The sequence below is a fragment of the Anabrus simplex genome, chromosome 11 (assembly GCF_040414725.1).
Source record: "Anabrus simplex isolate iqAnaSimp1 chromosome 11, ASM4041472v1, whole genome shotgun sequence".
Lineage (NCBI taxonomy): Eukaryota > Metazoa > Arthropoda > Insecta > Orthoptera > Tettigoniidae > Anabrus > Anabrus simplex.
The window spans coordinates 112134083-112154335 of NC_090275.1; the positions used below are offsets into that span (position 1 = coordinate 112134083).

The window sequence follows — 20253 nt, forward strand, 5'->3', positions numbered from 1 at the left end:
GATCACTGCACCAGGGGCTGTGCCTCATCAGCTTAATCTTAGGGTATGCCCGCTAACCTAGAGCTGATTTTAAGCACGCCAAAATGATCTTAATACAATCATTATACCAGTCCAAAGCCTGGATAAAGTGTGATGCTAATCAGCATTTTAAAACATACAATATACTGTCGACCAAATTATTGTATGTACTCGAGTTTGGAGGGTTTTACCCCCTATGGGTGGGGGTCAGAGAAGAAGAATACATCCACGGTATCCCCTGCCTGTCGTAAGAGGTGACTAAATGGGTCTCCGGGGGCTCACAACTTGGAAGCGTGGGTTGGCAGGATCGAACCTGCCAATTAGGGGCGAGAAGGCTAGCGCCTCAACCGTGTGAGCCACTGAGTCCGGCATTTCCAATTCTTTCCCATACCATTTTCTCCGAAAAATATGTTAAGGTGATGTTAGACTACCATAAATAAATAAACAAATAAATTTTAATTCATTAACGACGAATTAACTTTAGTTTTTCTAAAAATGAAGGACGGATGCAGAACAAAACAGTGTCATTTACCCTGGCCTACCTTTAATTATTCCACGAAAAATAAATAGGAAACTTATTTTTTGAATTAGCCTCTGATGTTTGTATATAAAAATTCATTTTGTGTTGTATTAGAGTTTATACGAGCTTGTGTATCTGCGGGAATGTTTATATCGTGGTAGCCACGGGACCTTTTCGTGATGGTGGTGATTACTGTTTTTGTGAGAAATTAGAACTGTGCCACCATCCTCCCTTAAAACTAACCAGAAGTTGAATAGATCCGACTCTCTTTTAGGGAAAAAGAAGGGAAAAGCCACGAAGGACGTGAAAATGTAAGACAGCTTGGGCTTGGCAAACATCGTACCTTGGGATCGGAAGAGAACAGAGTTGACCAAGAGAGGTCAGGTAGTAAATAGAATAGAATAGAATAGAATAGAATAGAATAGAATAGAATAGAATAGAATATATTTATTTATCATCTACACAATTGTATGTTACCAAAAACATGACATGACTTGTTCTTCTCCTTCAGACACACCCACGTGACGATTTCATGTGGACTTTCCCTATACTTTCTGTACATATAACCATTTGCCTTATTAGTAACTGTCAAATCCATTACAGCACACAACAGTAAATAATTACACCAGGAAGTGTCGATATAGAGTTGTGTTTGTGTATGAAGGTATCACTCTCTAAGTAATGCCCGCGAGAGGAAAATGTTGATCTGCAAGGAGCGAGCAGGAGATCAGGCAGGTTAGCGGGGATATTCCGAGATTAAACTAATGAGACCCACCCGCTACTGCAGTGACCGCAAATGTCCTGTGACAACTGGGGAATTTCTTTGACTGGGCACAAGTTTATCTCATTGACCGCAAATGTCCGAACACCATTGTGTCATCTCTTTTGCTGTTCTAGTTCCGATGTTACCTCATTTTAGTCTTACGCTGCAGATGCAGGCAAGCATTAGATGTGATCCGTAGTCTCGAAAGAAGTCAGAACAGCGCATGTCCGGTGGAGCAATGTGGGAAAGAAATGGCAGCCAGTATGCTGTAATAGATCGACGAGTCTCTTCCCATATGTTATCCGCAAAGAGTTATTGAGGATCACATTGTTCAATTATACTGAGGAACAAGAGTCAGCTGTAGAGTATACGAGTCCAAGAGCAGAACATCGCTAGGCAGCTGGTGAAGCACCCCTTGAAGTACCAAATTGTGTAGGGAGAATATCGTTACGTGTTCATTGTAGGGGAATCCAGCTCAAAAATATTGTAAATCGAAAAATGGAAGGCAACTTAGGATACGAGAATGTAACTCAGAATAGTTCACATAGTTTGCACAATAGAATCATCATGATACTGTAGTCTATCATCAATTATTCGGTTTCTCCCGTGGCATTTGGGTACGTTGGGTAATGTTAATATTTTTATGTTTCACAATACCTCGTGTGTCCTAAGTGATAGAATAATCAGAATACGAAGGAAAATAAATAAAGTTGTCCACAACACTTTGGTTATAACACAGTGTTATCGACCGATATTTGAGCAACTTAGTGTCTGAGCAACAGAGTACCATACTGAACCCATAATTCTACGGTGAGAAAAATTTTCATTTTTCTCAAATATTTATTTGGTATTCAGAAACTTCTGTATGTTTGAGGGCAGCCATTTTTGCGCTCCTACGAGCCCCGATGTCGCGTGGTAAGGTTCCTCCTCAAGGCAAGCTCGTGGATTGCCGGGACACCTCGGTGGGACTCGAGTGCCCGACAATTCTTTAAAGTCGTGGAATTCTGCACAACGAGGGATTTTGATAATATAGTAAATGAAGAAATAACTAAGCAAAATTATTCATACACCCTCTGTGAAGTTAGTGACACCAGGGAAAACTTTAAATGCAGTTAAGCCCAAGTGCATGTTAGCGTGAGATCAGCGAACCAGCTACACGTGCCAAGGTCATGGGCAGAGGAAAACGCGCGAAACGCACGGGCAGAAACAATTTATTTCTCCTGTTGTGAGTGTAGAAAATTTATAAAATTAACATCGAACATAAGTGCAAGTCTGTCCGGAGTTCTGGGACAAGTCTTATCAAAATCGGTTTATTAGAAGCAAAATTTGGCAGATTACACAACCAAGCCTCAGAGAGGGGATAGCGTCCTTCCGGAAATTATAAAAGAAACCCCCCACCGTAAATTTTTCAGTGTCGATCTGGAACTTGGAGCCGCGGGAGCTTGTGCCCGTCGTCATTAGAAATTCGCGCCAGATTGACCGACAAATATCTAAATACATGTTCGTGGCTAAGGTCCATATATTTGGTTAAGGAGAGAAAGTGATTGGGATTTGTGAACGTTTGCAGACGAACTGGGAAGGTGTAGGCTGGTTGAAATATACACAGCAGATTTTATATTTTACCATTTCATGTACTCTTGTAAGTGAAGAGGGTCTGGGGGAAGCTACACAGAGTAGTTCTGCTCCCTTTATCGGTTGAACACCTGTTCTTATTGAAACAACGGAGAGAGAAACCACTCTGAGAAAGCATCAGACAGTTGTAGTCGACTGCAGGACGAGGGAAGTTCGTGGTGCAAGTTACAGAGAAAGTGCATTGTTTATATGGTAATTTTAATATCGTGTGTGTGAAGGGTAGTGTTTGGATGAGTGATATTTTGAAGATGAAAATGTTATCTGTGAAAATGAGTGGCTAAGTACGAGGTTGCCGGTGATGATGTAACCAGAATGCTGAGAATGTCACCATTGTGCAGGTCTGTCTAATTTATATTATGTTGTAGTTAGTTAGTTACTGTCTGTCCTAAACAAATTTTCCAGATGCTTGTCGGGTTGATATTCGTAATTATCAGGCGAGAGGCGTTGTAAATTTTGGTCAGCGTGTGAAAATTTCAGTGTGTAAAATTCATGTCAAGAACGGTAAAATGCGACGCTTAAAAATTTTGTGTTGAGATGAGATATCATTCAAAGTGCGGATTTGTGAACGTTATAAGTAAAAATTTGTCGTGGCGAATATCTTAATCTCAGGTGTCAGTTGCATTCATAAATGTTTGTCGATAATAATAATAATAATAATAATAATAATAATAATAATAATAATAATAATAATAATAATAATAATAATGTTTACCGAGGGATAAGGAAATTCTTCTCTGTTAAATTGCATTTAACCAGTTATATTTACAAGGATCGTAAGCATATTTAGATAATGTCAATAAAATTAGTTAGAGTCACAGTTATTAATGGGAAGAAAATTTTGAGACATCGTGTATACCAGTGTTGCGAAAGGTCGATGTGTGCTCTTGGACTCTTGAGGTTCGAAATCGGAATAATAGTAAAGTAAGAGATGTGTTTGATAATGGTTGTCGTTTTCACCAGGGGATCGAAGTATGAAAAAGGGTCTTGAAGGAAAAGGGATTGAGAGCGATGGATTTATATGTACGTGGAGATGAGAGAGAAGCGATACCGCTGGAATAAAGCGATGAGAAAGTGTGTTGAGATAAGCTGTATTTTGTAGAGGAAGTATTTAGGGAACAGGCTGTGTGAGGCAGGCTGTATTGTTTTCCGCAATCAATCCAAATTTGAGATGACTATGATGTGAAGCATTGTAAAATTTATAGAACGATTCCAAGTGAAAACGACTCTAGTAAAATGTTAAAGTCTGGGTAGTAAACATCCAGTGATTTTTGATAAGATAATGAGCGGCCTCAAGGATTAACGAGCATTTTGGACACACGGTTGGGTTATATTGAATTTGTTCACTGGATAAGTCATTGATAAGATGGTTGGAATTGATGATAGGCGATTTGAGAATTTCGAATGCGGTGGTGATGATTATTATTTTGAAGGCATCCACTAAAAGGGTAAACATGTGTTGGGAATTTTCATTTGCTTCCCTGACACTTCAGTGCACAGGCTGAGATTGTGTTCGAGGTGGAGAATCGTTCGTCACGTCTATTTATTTTTGAGTTCACATATTATAATGAGGTAGACACTTACTGTATTTTTCGAGAGGTAGATATTTATTGTATTTCGACTTGCATTCATTTGACAATAGAGACGTTGGTTCCGTCGTGTGGTATTTTGTCTGACCAAATTTAGTGTTGAATATCAGAGTTTGTTTGAATTGCGAGTTCGCCTGATATGTTAAGGGAGACGTGGTACGACCCACTTTGACGCCCGACGATAGATTTAGGACGTCACGTGTTATTCTTGGAGTCACTGAGGATGAGACGTCCTAGGTCACGCCCGACGATAGAATTTGGAAGGTATCATGTACATAATGATTAGGGTTAGGGTGTACAGATTTCAAGTGAGCCCGACGATAGGTCTGGGATGGTAGCTGTACACACTCGAGTCTCAGTTTAGATGTTTTTCTTTTGTTTTGTTTCTTGAAGCGGCCTGGGGAAAGGTAGCAGTTACAATACGATATGATTTTATGACGAGGGTCAATGCGGAGCTCTCCATTGAGATAACGGGACTGCTATCAGAGAAGTGAGGGCTGTCCAAGTGTTGGATATCGGCTCGACATAGATTAAATGTTTTTACTGTAATTCTTCGTGCGTGCTAAGCGTTAATGACCTCGAGATGTTAATTTATTTTTACGGACTTTATTGTTTTCTCGTTTTAATGTCCGTTCTCGTTTGGTAGTGTGCATATTGACACTCAGTGTATTAGTGTGAGACTTGAGTTGCGAATGCGGTTTCGATTCGTCAGCCAGTACCTTATTTTATTTTCATCTTGTCGTATTTTCATTCTTATTCATAGTTAACGTAAGTAAGTAATCACGTTATAAGTAGTGTGTTGGGACAGACAGTAAATAGAGAGATCTGTACTGGTAGCATTGTTTTCCAAGGGAAAGAATTCCTTAAAATTGTAGTAAATTGTAGCGTGGACTGGTAAATTTATTAAGCATAATAAACCCATCTCTAACCTGAAAAATCGGTTCAATAATAATATTTTCAAGTGACTTTTCACTTTTTGATTAACTTCAGTGTTTGGCATTTCTTCTAAATGCATGATTAGTAATTGTTCCCTGCATTTCGCAGTTTAGTTCCTTTGGAACGATCTAACGTAAGATCCTCCCGGATCCTGTTGTTGTTGGTTCCTTCCGAACAGCTGTTTGGGGTGATGCACAGTTGGCATCGGGATTATCTTATCACTTAAGGGTGTCATGAATGACAAATACATGGTGGAATTTTATTTCAATAGTGAATGATGCTGTTAACTTGTAGTGAACACCATGCTTTCCCATAATATTTCGCAACCTATCCAAAGCAACTGATAGTCAGTTTGGTTCGATTAAGGGTCCATTCGGCGGATGTTCCGTATCCGTGAAGGGTATTTGACTGGTGGACAACCTTAATTGAGAGGAAATCAGGCGTTCTACTTGTTGAAAGTCAGATTTTCCCCGGATCGTGTGGATTAACTCTCAGTTCTCGTTTGGAATAATAGGTGCCCGGTTTTCAGGTCTTCCCCTTTTCAGTTTTTCAGTTTCGCTGTCCACTAACATATTAGCTTCTCCGAAGAAAATCTTCGGCATTGTAAGAAACAAATTGGCGTTATGTAATGTGACTGTGTTTGAAACATTCAAAATCAATAATTTATAGTATTTTTTTTTCGCAAGAATGCCTATCAAATTGATTATGTTATCGTGCTATTTCAAGTTAATAAAAGTTAGTAAGCACATTTTTGCTCCTCATTTCAAGTAGTTAGGCTTTCTTCTGAACCCCATCGTTTGGTTAAGATCGTGACCGAATTTATTCCCGCAACGACCCATGATTTAAGAGTTCTAAATTGTTCTACTGTAGCAGCCGTGGCCGACCAACGATGGAATGGTAAGTTCAAGGGTTCAATACGACTGGAGGGAATATGACAAACCGCAGAAAGACATATATCGAATAGCGAACCCTCAATGTCGTTAGTTACCAACAATACCGAAACCCATACATCAGGAATAACAAATTTTATAAGCAGAGTCATTGGAGCGATGCCAGACGAACCTGTTAAGTACAGGATAAGAAAAAACAGAGAGAAAAGAGGAAACATCAGGCAAAACTTTCATAAAAGAGGAATCAGTTTGAGAAAATTATATTTTACCATAGATTTCCAACAAGAACACGGGATGTTCAATAAGCGAGATTTTAAAATGCAACTCCCACAACTTCGGAACGGGCAAAACCAAACATTATTAAATGAGATCAGATCGATATTGACTAAATATTTGCAAGTGACACCAATGAATGTCACCAAACCTATAATCCATGATCCATACGCAATCAGAATCTTAGATACGTTAATCACAAAGCCTAAGAAAGAAAACGAATGATAATAATACAACTTATAGGACTGAATAAAGGCCACGCTTAAATTGTTATCAAACCCAGCAGGGGTAAACAATAACAAGTTACAAATAGGAATTAAGACCGTAAAAAGAAGGGTAGATACAGGGGAAAATAGACAGGCAGAGGAGGGAGGGAGAAAGAAGGATTTCAGGCTGCTTTAATCATATGAAGTTAACAGAGAACGCGTACACTGCGCTGCCAGTCAAAGAGTTCTTGATGCGATAACACTTCTAACATTTGTCCATGATAAGTCCACCACACGAATTTGAAAACAACAGAGACATCGGGCTGCAAGGTTAGGTTGCAATCAAGGCCTGAAGGTCATGCTGTAGTAAGCACCAAACATGCTGAAAATAAAATTTTTGCTCAGCCAGCTGCACGATGAATTTCAAAGTAGCATTTCAAAATGATTGATTAAAATATCGCAATGGACCAGCCACTTGTGAATAAAGCTGGTCTCTCCACAGATAGAGGAGGAGACTAAGGCCAAAGAAGTAAAAAAATTTACATATGATAACAATGACATTTACAATAAGATACAAAAGTTGAAAACTAGAAAAGCGGCTGGAATTGATCAGATTTCTGGGGATATACTAAAGACAATGGGTTGGGATATAGTACCATATCTGAAGTACTTATTTGATTATTGTTTGGTTGGAGGAGCTATACCAGATGAATGGAGAGTTGCTATAGTAGCCCCTGTGTATAAAGGAAAGGGTGATAGACATAAAGCTGAAAATTACAGGCCAGTCAGTTTGACATGCATTGTATGTAAGCTTTGGGAAGGCATTCTTTCTGATTATATTAGACATGTTTGTGAAATGAATAACTGGTTCGATAGAAGGCAATTCGGTTTTAGGAAAGGTTACCCCACTGAAGCTCAACTTGTAGGATTCCAGCAAGATATAGCAGATATCTTGGATTCAGGAGGTCAAATGGACTGTATCGCGATTGACCTGTCTAAAGCATTTGATAGGGTGGATCATGGGAGACTACTGGCAAAAATGAGTGCAATTGGACTAGACAAAAGACTGACTGAATGGGTTGCTATATTTCTAGAAAATAGATCTCAGAGAATTAGAGTAGGTGAAGCTTTATCTGACCCTGTAATAATTAAGAGGGGAATTCCTCAAGGCAGTATTATCGGACCTTTATGTTTTCTTATATATATAAATGATATGAGTAAAGGAGTGGAATCGGAGTTAAGGCTTTTTGCGGATGATGTTATTCTCTATAGAGTGATAAATAAGTTACAAGATTGCGAGCAACTGCAACGTGACCTCGAAAATGTTGTGAGATGGACAGCAGGCAATGGTATGTTGATAAACGGGGTTAAAAGTCAGGTTGTGAGTTTCACAAATAGGAAAAGTCCTCTCAGTTTTAATTACTGCGTTGATGGGGTGAAAGTTCCTTTTGGCGATCATTGTAAGTATCTAGGTGTTAATATAAGGAAAGATCTTCATTGGGGTAATCACATAAATGGGATTGTAAATGAAGGGTACAGATCTCTGCACATGGTTATGAGGGTGTTTAGGGGTTGTACTAAGGATGTAAAGGAGAGGGCATATAAGTCTCTGGTAAGACCCCAACTAGAGTATGGTTCCAGTGTATGGTACCCTCACCAGGATTACCTGATTCAAGAACTGGAAAAAATCCAAAGAAAAGCAGCTCGATTTGTTCTGGGTGATTTCCGACAAAAGAGTATCGTTACAAAAATGTTGCAATGTTTGGGTTGGGATGAACTGAGAGAAAGAAGAAGAGCTGCTCGACTAAGTGGTATGTTCCGAGCTGTCAGCGGAGAGATGGCGTGGAATGACATTAGTAGACGAATAAGTTTGAATGGCGTTTATAAAAGTAGGAAAGATCACAATATGAAGATAAAGTTGGAATTCAAGAGGACAAACTGGGGCAAATATTCATTTATAGGAAGGGGAGTTAGGGATTGGAATAACTTACCAAGGGAGATGTTCAATAAATTTCCAATTTCTTTGAAATAATTTAGGAAAAGACTAGGAAAGCAACAGATAGGGAATCTGCCACCTGGGCGACTGCCCTAAATACAGATCAGTATTGATTGATTGATCCAGAATATTCACACTCGATGTCTGACCGGAGAACGTACGCCCTGTACCTACAGTGTTAAATTTGCGATATTGGTAAGCCATTATCTCAGAGCCTTTGACAGATAGAGATCTGATATTTTTGGAAAGCATAGTATCACTCCTTTTCTGATTACTGAACCATAATCAGATTATACAGACAAATGATTACTTAGTTTTGATTTTTTTAAAATTATATTAATTTTTTCATTTAAAAGTCCAGTTTTTCTTCTGTAAGTAAAAAACCATTAGAAACAGAAACCTTTTGTTGGTTCAGTAGCTGTAGTATACTAAGAGGTAACATAGTGTAAATTTTGATATGCGTATCTGTAATAGTTCCTGAGATAATGGGTCAAATATTTTTAGGTAAGTCATTTGCAGGAAATCAAGTTTAAAGTTTCACTTGATATTAACTCTCATATGGAGGCATGCGAGCTCCTAGAAACAGCCAGCCCCATAATCAGGATTATCTGGATCCTGTTCTTGATCATTCTGAAAAACTAGAAGCTTCCTTCTTTTCCTGCCTTTTGCTTACCTCTGCTGCACGCTGGGATTTCATAATCCTAAGTCGATACATTCGATGGAAGGCTTGCAGTGTGTTGGCTCCTGGAGTGATACCAAGTTGTTCTAGTACCCTAATTCTTCTCTTATTACCATCATTAAACGTTATGACAGTATCATAAACACCCAAGCATACAGTTTTCATTCCTGCAAAGACTATTTTGTTATGCGGGTCCAAATGACATTATTGAAAGACTCATTCGGGTTTTGGGTTCGAGCATGGAGACATTTGGAAAGAAGGTCAGGATGAGCTAAATCTCTGTATCTTGGTTTAATAGCTTCCATCACTGCAGATAGTCTGTTGTTTACATGATCTTCTTTGTCAATAAGTAAATCCTCATGGTTTCCAAGTTTCCTCCTCGAAGCACTAGTCGGTGTGTCATCACGTATCTGTGAAACATCTATTTGAGGATCAGCACTGGATTCAGGTCCCGTCGAATGCTGATTTCCATGGGAACTTCGCTTCATAAAACAACCCTTTCTTTCTGTCATGTTGAAAAGAGATATAAGAACATGTAATAACACACTAAACCACTAGGTTTACAGTTCGACACCTATAAAACACCAGAACCATAAAGTAAATCCACAAAATCCATGTGCATTACTGCCATTGCCCATTTCTGTTTATACAGTGCATCCAAACTCTTAACACGAACATTAACATGGTTTCAAGGAGTAAATAGCTGAAAACTACAGCCTTGTAAATTGAATATTCAAGAGATAGAGATACTTGAGCACGTTAATGCAGAACGACTGGATTTTTTTACACTTGCACTATTAATTTTCAAATGATAACAACTACACTTCCAATTGGAGTTATTCAACAAATAATGGATCAAATTATTCAGGAGAGATCAAATATTATTATGAGATAATAAACAGAAAATGTCACTTTTTGACCAATTTCACCATACGTGCTCCCCTTAAGCACATTTATATAGTCGCAGAAGGGCGAGTCCAGAAGTTACTAGAACGGAGAGTACGGAAACGTGACGTAGCAGCGGGGAAGAAGGAGAGGAGGGGAGCAGCACAGTCAGTGATGAGCAGGGCGAGCGGCGAGGTTGGCAGACGGTAAGAAAAATGTAAAGACCGTTGATGTTGTAGAGAGAGTCCGTAACACTCCGTACTGGAAAACAAAGTGGATATGTAAGAAAGATAACAGAATCGTTCATGTTCTTCAAACTGTACTTCAAGTTAACAACAACGAATGTGAGGAAGCACTTTGTCAGATTCATTTTGGTTTGAATTCACCGTATCACCGATAAAGTAAGAGTATTTTATTTGGAACGTAATATGCTACATTTACATCTAATGCCTGTTGCTCACAATAAAATTTTCTGTCAAATTTATTGTACAATAATTTATTTTTATAAAATTTCTGTTGCTCACGGTCAAATTCAAGTTTTATAAAATCTTTGATAAAACTTTTCATAAAATAGGACATGTTCTATTCCGTAAAATTAATTTTACGAAAGGAACCAATCAGCGAAGCTGACATCACGATGATGCTGGGCTACGTCGTGAGAAGACTGTGAAGCTCGATTGTAAACAAACACTTCTTTCTAAAATGGCAGGATCCGGGTGAACTAAAGGAGCTGTTAGTGTTTTACTGGACGAATACCAGAAATATCCTTGTTTGTACGAAGTTAAAACGCCACTTTATCACAACAGAAATGCAAGAAGAGAGACAGAAAACACAATCGCTGAATTCCAATATGAATGCTGGTCTTCTAACCTCAACTAATTTTCGACCAAGGACAGCAATCCTCTACCTTCTTCTCTTCTTTTGACCCAATCCTGAGTCCAGCATTTCCTGGTATTTCTTTTCTTCCATTTTACCACTGTACAACATAAAATTGCAGCTAAAACAGCAAGTTTTGCTTTGTTTGTTGGAGCCATGCTCTCAAATACATTGAAGTTGAACAGCTGATTCTTGGTTTAAAAGTTTATCGATAGATGGCAGCACAGACAAACCTTAGTTCAGAAGTGAGTTCATAGATGGCCATCCTGATGCTTCCACGGATTTTATAAAATAATTTTACCGTGAGGAACACAACTCGTTTTCACCAAATTTTTATAAAATTAATTGTACAACAAATTTTAAGAAACATTTTACCGTGAGCAATAGCCATAAATATACACGAGTGCCATTGGATATATGTATTACAGATGTCACCCGAACAGGAGAGTACATGTCTACGACTGTCTGTTGTAGTACAAGTGAGAGATCCACCGTAATTGAAATGATGCATCAACTAGGAGTGTACTCCGAACTCCAAGTACACGGGGAGATGCGTTTCCTCAGGAATTGCAGTAAGATTCACCGTGAAATTGTGCCAGTGTATGGACCAAATGCAATGTCAGCTCCAACTTCTGTGGAATGGTGTCATTATTGAAAACAAGGCCGCCCAGACCTGGAAGGTGATGATTGGACAGATTGACCAGTAAAAGTATATTCTGCAAATCGACGCAATGGTTTGCAGCAATAGAACAGAGCGTATCACGGACATTGCATATGAGATGATCATCTCAAAAGGCAGTGCGCATGACATCATCCGACACCTGCTGGATTATCGGACATTGTGCTCACGTTGAGTTTCGCGATCATTGACACCCGAACACAGCGTGAGTGGAATGACGATACACATCCCCGCCGGAGCAGACGAAATTCAGAATTGCTCCATCAGTATGGAATATGTTGCTGTTTTAATTGTGGAGGAGCTTTTTAATCGTTTGGCGTCCAATTAATTTCCCGCCTGCATCTTGCATAGGTATAATTTAACATTAGTTAAGTATGGGAAGGAAATACTTAAGTCAAATGCTAATTTTTTTCATTTATATGAACTGCTATTTTTTATTATCCATCATGTTAACAAAAATATCAGCAATGTTTTGTGAAGGTGTGGTACTTCCGTAGGCATTTGTTTCGGTGCAGTCCTAGGTTCCGCGGACAGGTCTCACAATAAAATGATGTCTCATCTCTGCCTCCTTTCACTTTACTATCAGAACACACGGCACAGTCCTTAGATTTTGGCTTCACAGATATCTATGATGTGTGGCTCCTCATACAGACAAAATTCTTCATCAAAGCTGCTCCGTCGACCGCGGTTTGTTTCGTAACGGCCCCCATAAGCCCCGTAGTAATTTGATTCCTGAAAGGCTTGTGACTTACTTCACGCTTATTCTCTGCTTTTCGCTGCATGTTATCACTGCCTTGTAATATATAGGCCGTACTGTAGAAAGCGCCCCAAGCCAATCAGCTGATCAATTGAGGCGAGCTAAGCGAATGTTACAAATTGTACTTGTGAATGTAATCCATAGGGACTGGGGGCATTCTTAGGATAACTGTGACCGTTGAGAGACAAAAATGTGTATTTAAGTATATTGCATGGTTTTTCTTTAAATTTATCATATCAAGATTTACGTAAACAGCTGTTAATAAGATAATGAGACCTCATAGTTTAGGTTAGGCATGGTATCTTCACGTGGCGAGTAATGTAAATTCAAGCTTTTTTTGGCTAATTAGAGGTATGGAAGTTAAGTTTGTTGTCTCCATATTTGTATTAATGCATAATAATTATTTGTTGGGTATATTGACGACTAAAACACTGAAGCTTTGACCGCGTAGATCGCACTTCAAACCTACTTCTCCTGAAATTGCATAGACCTGACTTACGAATTATGATGCGATTGCAGGTTTTAGTGATATCACCTGTAAAATTAATACAACTTTGTAAATATTTCATAATTACAAAAGGTACAGACGCATCATGTCCTTGCATTACACGGGTCGGACGGAGAAAAAAATTCGCCTCCTTGTGTGACGTCATTGGAGGTACAGTGATATTATATTTTTGAAAACTATTCCCTAAAGCTACCGGCTTCTTTCCCGTATTAGGAGGCGTGTATTCCATAGCACTCTTGTGAGAATACTTTGAAAAATCACCTCATTTTCCTTCTGCTAACTCGAAGAATTGTTCTCAGATTCGGCAATACTAATTTATTTTTCAGAATCGCTGAACTGAACGTCAATATCGGCAGTGTCAAACAACTGTCCATAAATATCATTAGATTCCTTGCCGCGACTGGTGGATGCCGTCTTGATAACAAATATAAACATAACTGCGATGAACTCTCTCCACAGAATAAGCATCCTAGTGAAAACAAAATAATAGTAGATGGCAGCACGGAACAAAGAAATGTCCAAGCTAAATATTGCGTAAATATCGACATAATTTTTGCTCCAACATACAACATATAACCTTAAAGTTGTGTCGGACCAGGTCCGACATAGGACCGGAACGTAAAATTAACAGTGTCGTTCTGAGTATGACACTGGACCCCAAAAGGTTAAACTGCTCCACGAGGTGCAACCATTAATGCTGACTCTTACCACTAAACACTGAGGTCGTTGCATAAGGCCGTGGGGCGGAGAAATGTAAGCAGATGCATAGCTCTCACTCACGACAATGTAACAATATCCGAGGTGCGCGCAACACAAGCTGTGCTTTAATGATTTCAATGGGAAGTATGGCAGCATCAGGCATACAGTCCGGGTCTTATAATTACCAATTACCATGTGTTCGGTGAGCTGACAGAACATCTGGGAGGAACAAGAAACAGCTGCTCTCCGAAGGTTCCAGGACCAGGGAACGAATTTCTATCGCCATGGGATTGATCGATTAGTAAAAGGTTTCAGCAGGTGTTTATAGAGACTGAGTGACTAAGTGTTGCAGAACTCAATAAACATTCACTGACATTGTGTGTGACTTATTGAAAGCACCTCGTACCTTCTCTTAATGTCGTTAATAACAAACAATTACTACGTAGGCTGATAAACAAAGAGTGAGATTGATTTTTTCCTGTAGCTTCCATGATAGTTTCCTATCTGTAACATATATATTTGAAAAGAGCGGGTTTTAGGTAAAATTTCCACAGGCGGCAGCACTCTCGTATCGGTAGGTTGGTAGTAATGCTCTATTGTGTAGACGCTACGTGCATTTCACATACCAGACAATGTAGGTGACGCGAGAGGAGCAGTATAGCGCAATCAAATTCTGTTTTCGTTTAAACCATACAGTTACGGGGATACCCGTGGAACAGCAGAGGTGAAAACAATAGCAAAACTTAACAATTTGCACATAGAATTTGAAACTTTAAAAAAATAACAACAAGTCAAATCAGGTACAAGATCAGGAAAGCCAACATTTAGAGACAATTGAACAATCTGGGCCTCAAACCCTAATTTTTACAATTTCTGAGCTCTCAGCTCAACCTTACCAAGGTACATTCTAGTCCAAAGGGCAGAAAACCCCTTTCATTCAAGGAGCCTTTGCTCCAAAAACCATATCAGGCCTCCTAGAGGCACTTTTACCACATATAAAAGAGCTGACTCGCTCTCAATTTGCTGAGCCTATCAAAGGCCACAACAGACTTTACCATTAACTGCCCTCAAGGCACACTTACAAAGAAACAGGGGTATCTTGTACCCAACCTACTGGACCTTAGTAGAAAAATAATAGGTTAAGTTAATGGCCCAAAATACCAAATGAATGGAGGCGAGTACTTGCACTCCTAAATACACATTTTAAAACCTAAAAGGCACTAGGCCGATGAAACAGGGGCTATTCCCAAGCTATGCAGGTGACTCTTATACAGAATAAATTGAACACATTAAGGAAGAGTAGAAAAACGGTTACGAAAACGTAGTCACCTCAAATCCAACATGAAGGGGAGCTCGAGAGGGTAAAGCACTCTCTATCCCCGATTTACAGTTAAAGATATATGAAGGTTTTACAGAATCCCACATGTTTAAGAGATGGGTTACATGGTAAAGGTTTCGGACCTTCCCCGCGGGTTAAACTGCTGAGCTAGCAAGAAGTAAAGATGTTAAGCGGCCATTACCTTATTGAAGAGCGGCTGCCGGATGAAAGAGGCGCTTCCCGCCTCCTGCTACACTTCCATATACTAGGCTAGATGTTGTTCGAGTGGCCGAGAGGCAAGAAAATCAGCAGTATTTATACCCTCGGGGAAGTTTCGAGACCTTTCATGAATAATGAAGACAAACCCACAGGATTTTACCGGTTAATGTTCACAGTTACACACAGAATCGAAGAAGAAACACAGGATTGGCTGAAAATTAATTACAGAAATTATTGATTGGTTCCCTTCAAAACTGGCGGAAAGAAAAGATTAATATTGCCAACCCACAAATTATAAAACGGAATTTAGTAAAGAACAAACTTATGAATACAAAATTTCTTCAAATAAAGTTCTTCCACTTCGCACCAGGGTGCATGGTCATAGTTTTCTAGTGGACATATCTATAAGGGAATGTCCACACTTCTTGATCAATGGAAAACAAAACAAGTTGAAATTCACACAGTACTGACAACTTCGTGATCACAAAATTTACGGTAGTGACATCTTCTGAGAAAACTAATGAATGATCCAGTTTTTAAAGTTCAGGGTTTCTCCTGTAGAGGATTTATTGGCACAAGATTTAAAATTGCGGCATAAGGGTGTACCGCCCGGTACACATACATCCACTGAAACTTACGAAAAGCTGAAGCTAGCGTACGGCGAAGATTCATTACCTCGTACAACAGTGTTTAGGTGGTTCAAGGACTTCGAAGAAGGCCGACTTTTCTGTGTTCAGCAAGGTGGGCCTGGTGTTTCGACATCTTCTGTGACTGAAGTCAACATCAACACAGCTGCTGTGATTGTCTGTGAGGATCGGCGGATAATATTACGTAACCCCAGTGGAGTGTTGAGAACTTCAAATGGCAGTGTCTTTACGATTATGCACGATCGCCTCCATATGTCCCGAGTTTGCGCCTGTTGGGTGCCACGCCTGTTGACTCCCGAACAAATGGTTGTGCGAATGGAGACAAGCCATGAGGTGCTGCGTCTCTCTGCTGATGGAGGAGATGCATTTTTGACATCGATTATCACCGGTTTTGAGTTATGGCTGCATCATTATTATCCTGAAGGAAAACAAGCCAGCATACTGTGGAAATCGCCAGGTTCTCCAACACCAAAGACGGCAAAAGTTCTTCCATCTGCAGGGAAAGTGATGGTGATCTCATTTTTTCACTGTAATGGAATGATTTTCCGGCAAGCAGTTCCCCTCACACTACTTTTACAGCAGCATACTACACGTCAGTATTGGCTACACTGAGAAGTGCATTGCAAAGAAACGATCAGAACTTTCTCGGGCTGGGTAGCGACTTCATCTTGACAATGCACGGCTTCACGTCGCAAATCAAGTCATGCAGTCTGTAAATTTTTATTCCCATCACTAAAGGCAATGCTTAGTAGCATTCGATTTGAGAACTCTGAAGCAGTGCTCATGGAAAGTGAGTCAATTCTTGACCTGACAAAGAATGGTCTGCAGCTTGTGCTCAAGGACTGGCAGAGACGCTAAAAAAAGTGCATTGAATTAGGAGGGGCTACTTTGAAAAAGATCATGTAAACATTGAAATGGAGTAATAATCATCTGTGAAAATAAAATCAGTCTCAGTCTTTGTTTATCAGCCCCCGCACGTAGTGTAACCTGAAAGAATTAGCTAGTGCATTTCTTATTGCAATAGGCCTGGCCCAGATTTCTTTACATTCCCTCTAAGAGGACTACACTCTCATACCACAATACGTCCTACACAGCCTAGACTAGACAACTACAAGCGATGACTCCGCTAGAATCTGACAGAGCACAGATAAACAGAAGAGTTATAATTATTAAATAAGTGCATACATAACTTCCGTGGTACTCACATCTGTACGTCGCCAGCCAACGATCGTTGCAAGACTATGCGCAAGATCGGAATCATCTTGCCGATGAAGACAGGCAAGTGAAACGGAATCTTCGCTCAACACCCATGGCTCATCAACCTGCAACAAACGCAATAAATATAACAACAACGGTGGCGCTTTACTGTAGAGCTCCAGGGACTACTCTAAAAGTTTGAAGATGGGGTGGGGAGTGAGTGAAGAGCTTGAATAAATACAACGCCTTGATTTAAGTGAAAAATCTATATATATATATATGAGTTTCGTCTGTATATTGCTCAGAATTTAAAAATAGTTGTATGTTTGTGTCGATCGTGTCCATAGTGACAAGGAAATTTACTTTTTAATTTTCCATCATTTCTGTCTGTCTGTCTGTCTGTCTGTCTGTCTGTCTGTCTGTCTGTCTGTCTGTCTGTCTGTCTGTCTGTCTGTCTGTCTGTCTGTCTGTCTGTACAGTCATCACGAGAAAATGGCTGAAGAGAATTTAATGAAAATCGGTTTGTAAAGTTGGGGAATGAGGCACTACAATCTGGGTAATAATAATAATTTTATTCACGGTGAGTGAAATCGTAGTTTAGGGGAAGGTCTGAAATTTAATTCATTTTCTCAAATATCTATGTTGTTAGTGGCCCTATCGATAAATACTACATAACCTAACTTAATAACTTGAGCTTTATAGAATTAAATCTCCGATCATTTATGCTTTATACATCCTTACCGTATCGACTGTGATAACTGAGAAAGTCATGAACTTCGACGTTTGTTGCTAAGTCCATACCAACGCCGAGACACGAGGAAACGAGTGAACAGAATTCAATGAAAATCGGTGTGTTAAATCGGAGAATAAGGCTCTACAGTCCAGGCTACACACGCAGCATGAAATGGTAGTTTATGTCAAGGGGCCTAATATTTAATTTTTAAATACCTATATCATAGATCCTATCGAAAACTACTACATAACAGAGGTTATAGAAGAATACAATAATTTCAGATCATGTGTGTCTTAATACAGTTTTATCGTATTGACTATGTTAAATTAATCCATGAATTATGAAGGTTATTATAAAATGAGAAACAATCATACACACATACATACATTATCATTATAGACTGTTATGCCTTTCAGCGTTCAGTCTGCAAGTTTCTGAGAATTTACTAAACGTCGCCACAATCCTCGATTTGCAACTAGTGTTGTGGCCTCATTTAGTTCTATACCTCTTATCTTTAAATCGTTAGAAACCGAGTCTAACCATCGTTGTCTTGGTCTCCCTCTACTTCTCTTACCCTCCATAGCAGAGTCCATTATTCTCCTAGGTAACCTATCCTCCTCCATTCGCCTCACATGACCCCACTACCGAAGCCGGTTTATGCGTACAGCTTCATCCATCGAGTTCCTTCTTAAATTAGCCTTTATCTCCTCATTCCGAGTTCCCTCCTGCCATTGTTCCCACCTGTTTGTATCAGCAATCATTCTCGCTACTTTCATGTCTGTTACTTCTAACTTATGAATAAGAAATCCTGAGTCCACCCAACTTTCGCTCCCGTAAAGCAAAGTTGGTCTGAAAACATACCGATGTAAAGATAGTTTCGTCTGGGAGCTGACTTCCTTCTTACAGAATACTGCTGATCGCAACTGCGAGCTCACTGCATTAGCTTTACTACAACTTGATTCAATCTCACTTACTATACTATCATCCTGGGAGAACGCACATCCTAAATACTTGAAATTATCGACCTGTTCTAGCTTTGTATCACCAATCTGACATTCAATTCTGTTGAATTTCTTACCTACTGACATCAATTTAGTCTTCGAGAGGCCAATTTTCATACCATACTCATTGCACCTTTTTTCAAGTTCCAAGATATTAGACTGCAGGCTTTCGGCACAGTCTGCCATTAATACCAAGTCGTCAGCATAGGCCAGACTACTTACTACTTTTCCACCTAACTGAATACATCCCTGCCATTTTATACCGTTCAGCAGATGATCCATGTAAACTACGAACATCAAATGTGAAAGATTAAAGCCTTGTCTAACCCCTGTAAGTACTGAACCAAGAACTCATTCTACCATCAATTCTCACTGATGCCCAATTGTCAACATAAATGCCTTTGATTGATTTTAATAATGCACCTTTAATTCCATAGTCCCCCAGTATAGTGAACATCTTTTCCCTCGGTACCCTGTCATATGCTTTCTATAGATCTACGAAACATAAACACAACTGCCTATTCCTCTTGTAACATTTTTCAATTACCTGGCGCATACTGAAAATCTGATCCTGACAGCCTCTGTGGTCTGAAACCACACTGGTTTTCATCCAACTTCCTCTCAACGACTGATCGCACCCTCCCTTCCAAGATGCCAGTTAATACTTTGCCTGGTATACTAATCAATGAGATACCTCGATAGTTGTTGCAATCCTTCCTGTTCCTTTGCTTATAGACAGGTGCATTTACTGCTTTTGTCCAATCTGAAGGTACCTTACCAACAATCCCTTGAAGAAAAACGATCGCTTGAAAGATAAGACAAGAAAGAACCGTAATATCGCAGAGTCCAAAGAAAACTACATGTGAAGGCCTACAGTATCGAAAGCACATAAAACTGATCCGCAATAACATTACATTGACAATTGTTTGTTGGATGTGCTTTGATTCTTCTGCTGTTACTCCTCTCCGATAGATGGGATTACTGCTGCGTCCTGAGTAAATCAGCCCGCGGGAATTGGCTGGGGAGTCAGATAACTTTCTTCGTTTATGGATGCCATTCCTCTGGTTCAGAAATTTTCTGATAACTATTGGTACGTAACACACTGGTACACCGTAGTATTCCAGCTACCCTGAGGCGCTGGTTGGAATGAGTAGTGTGCACACTCAACGGAATACGACAGAGGAGTGTTCACAGCTGCTCATTCCGTAGCGAAGCACGGGCACGTCAGCCAGTAA

At 39.6% G+C, this 20253-nt stretch overlaps 1 long non-coding RNA gene across 1 annotated transcript in view; it reads right to left on the bottom strand.

Moving 5' to 3' along the window:
• Positions 1–17395, bottom strand: part of LOC137502696 (uncharacterized) — a 53881-nt gene extending 36486 nt beyond the window's left edge. The window contains exon 1 of the long non-coding RNA XR_011018831.1: positions 17293–17395. This is a non-coding gene — a long non-coding RNA (uncharacterized lncRNA). The remainder of the gene's footprint in view (positions 1–17292) is intronic.
• Between the last annotated feature and the right edge of the window lie 2858 nt (positions 17396–20253).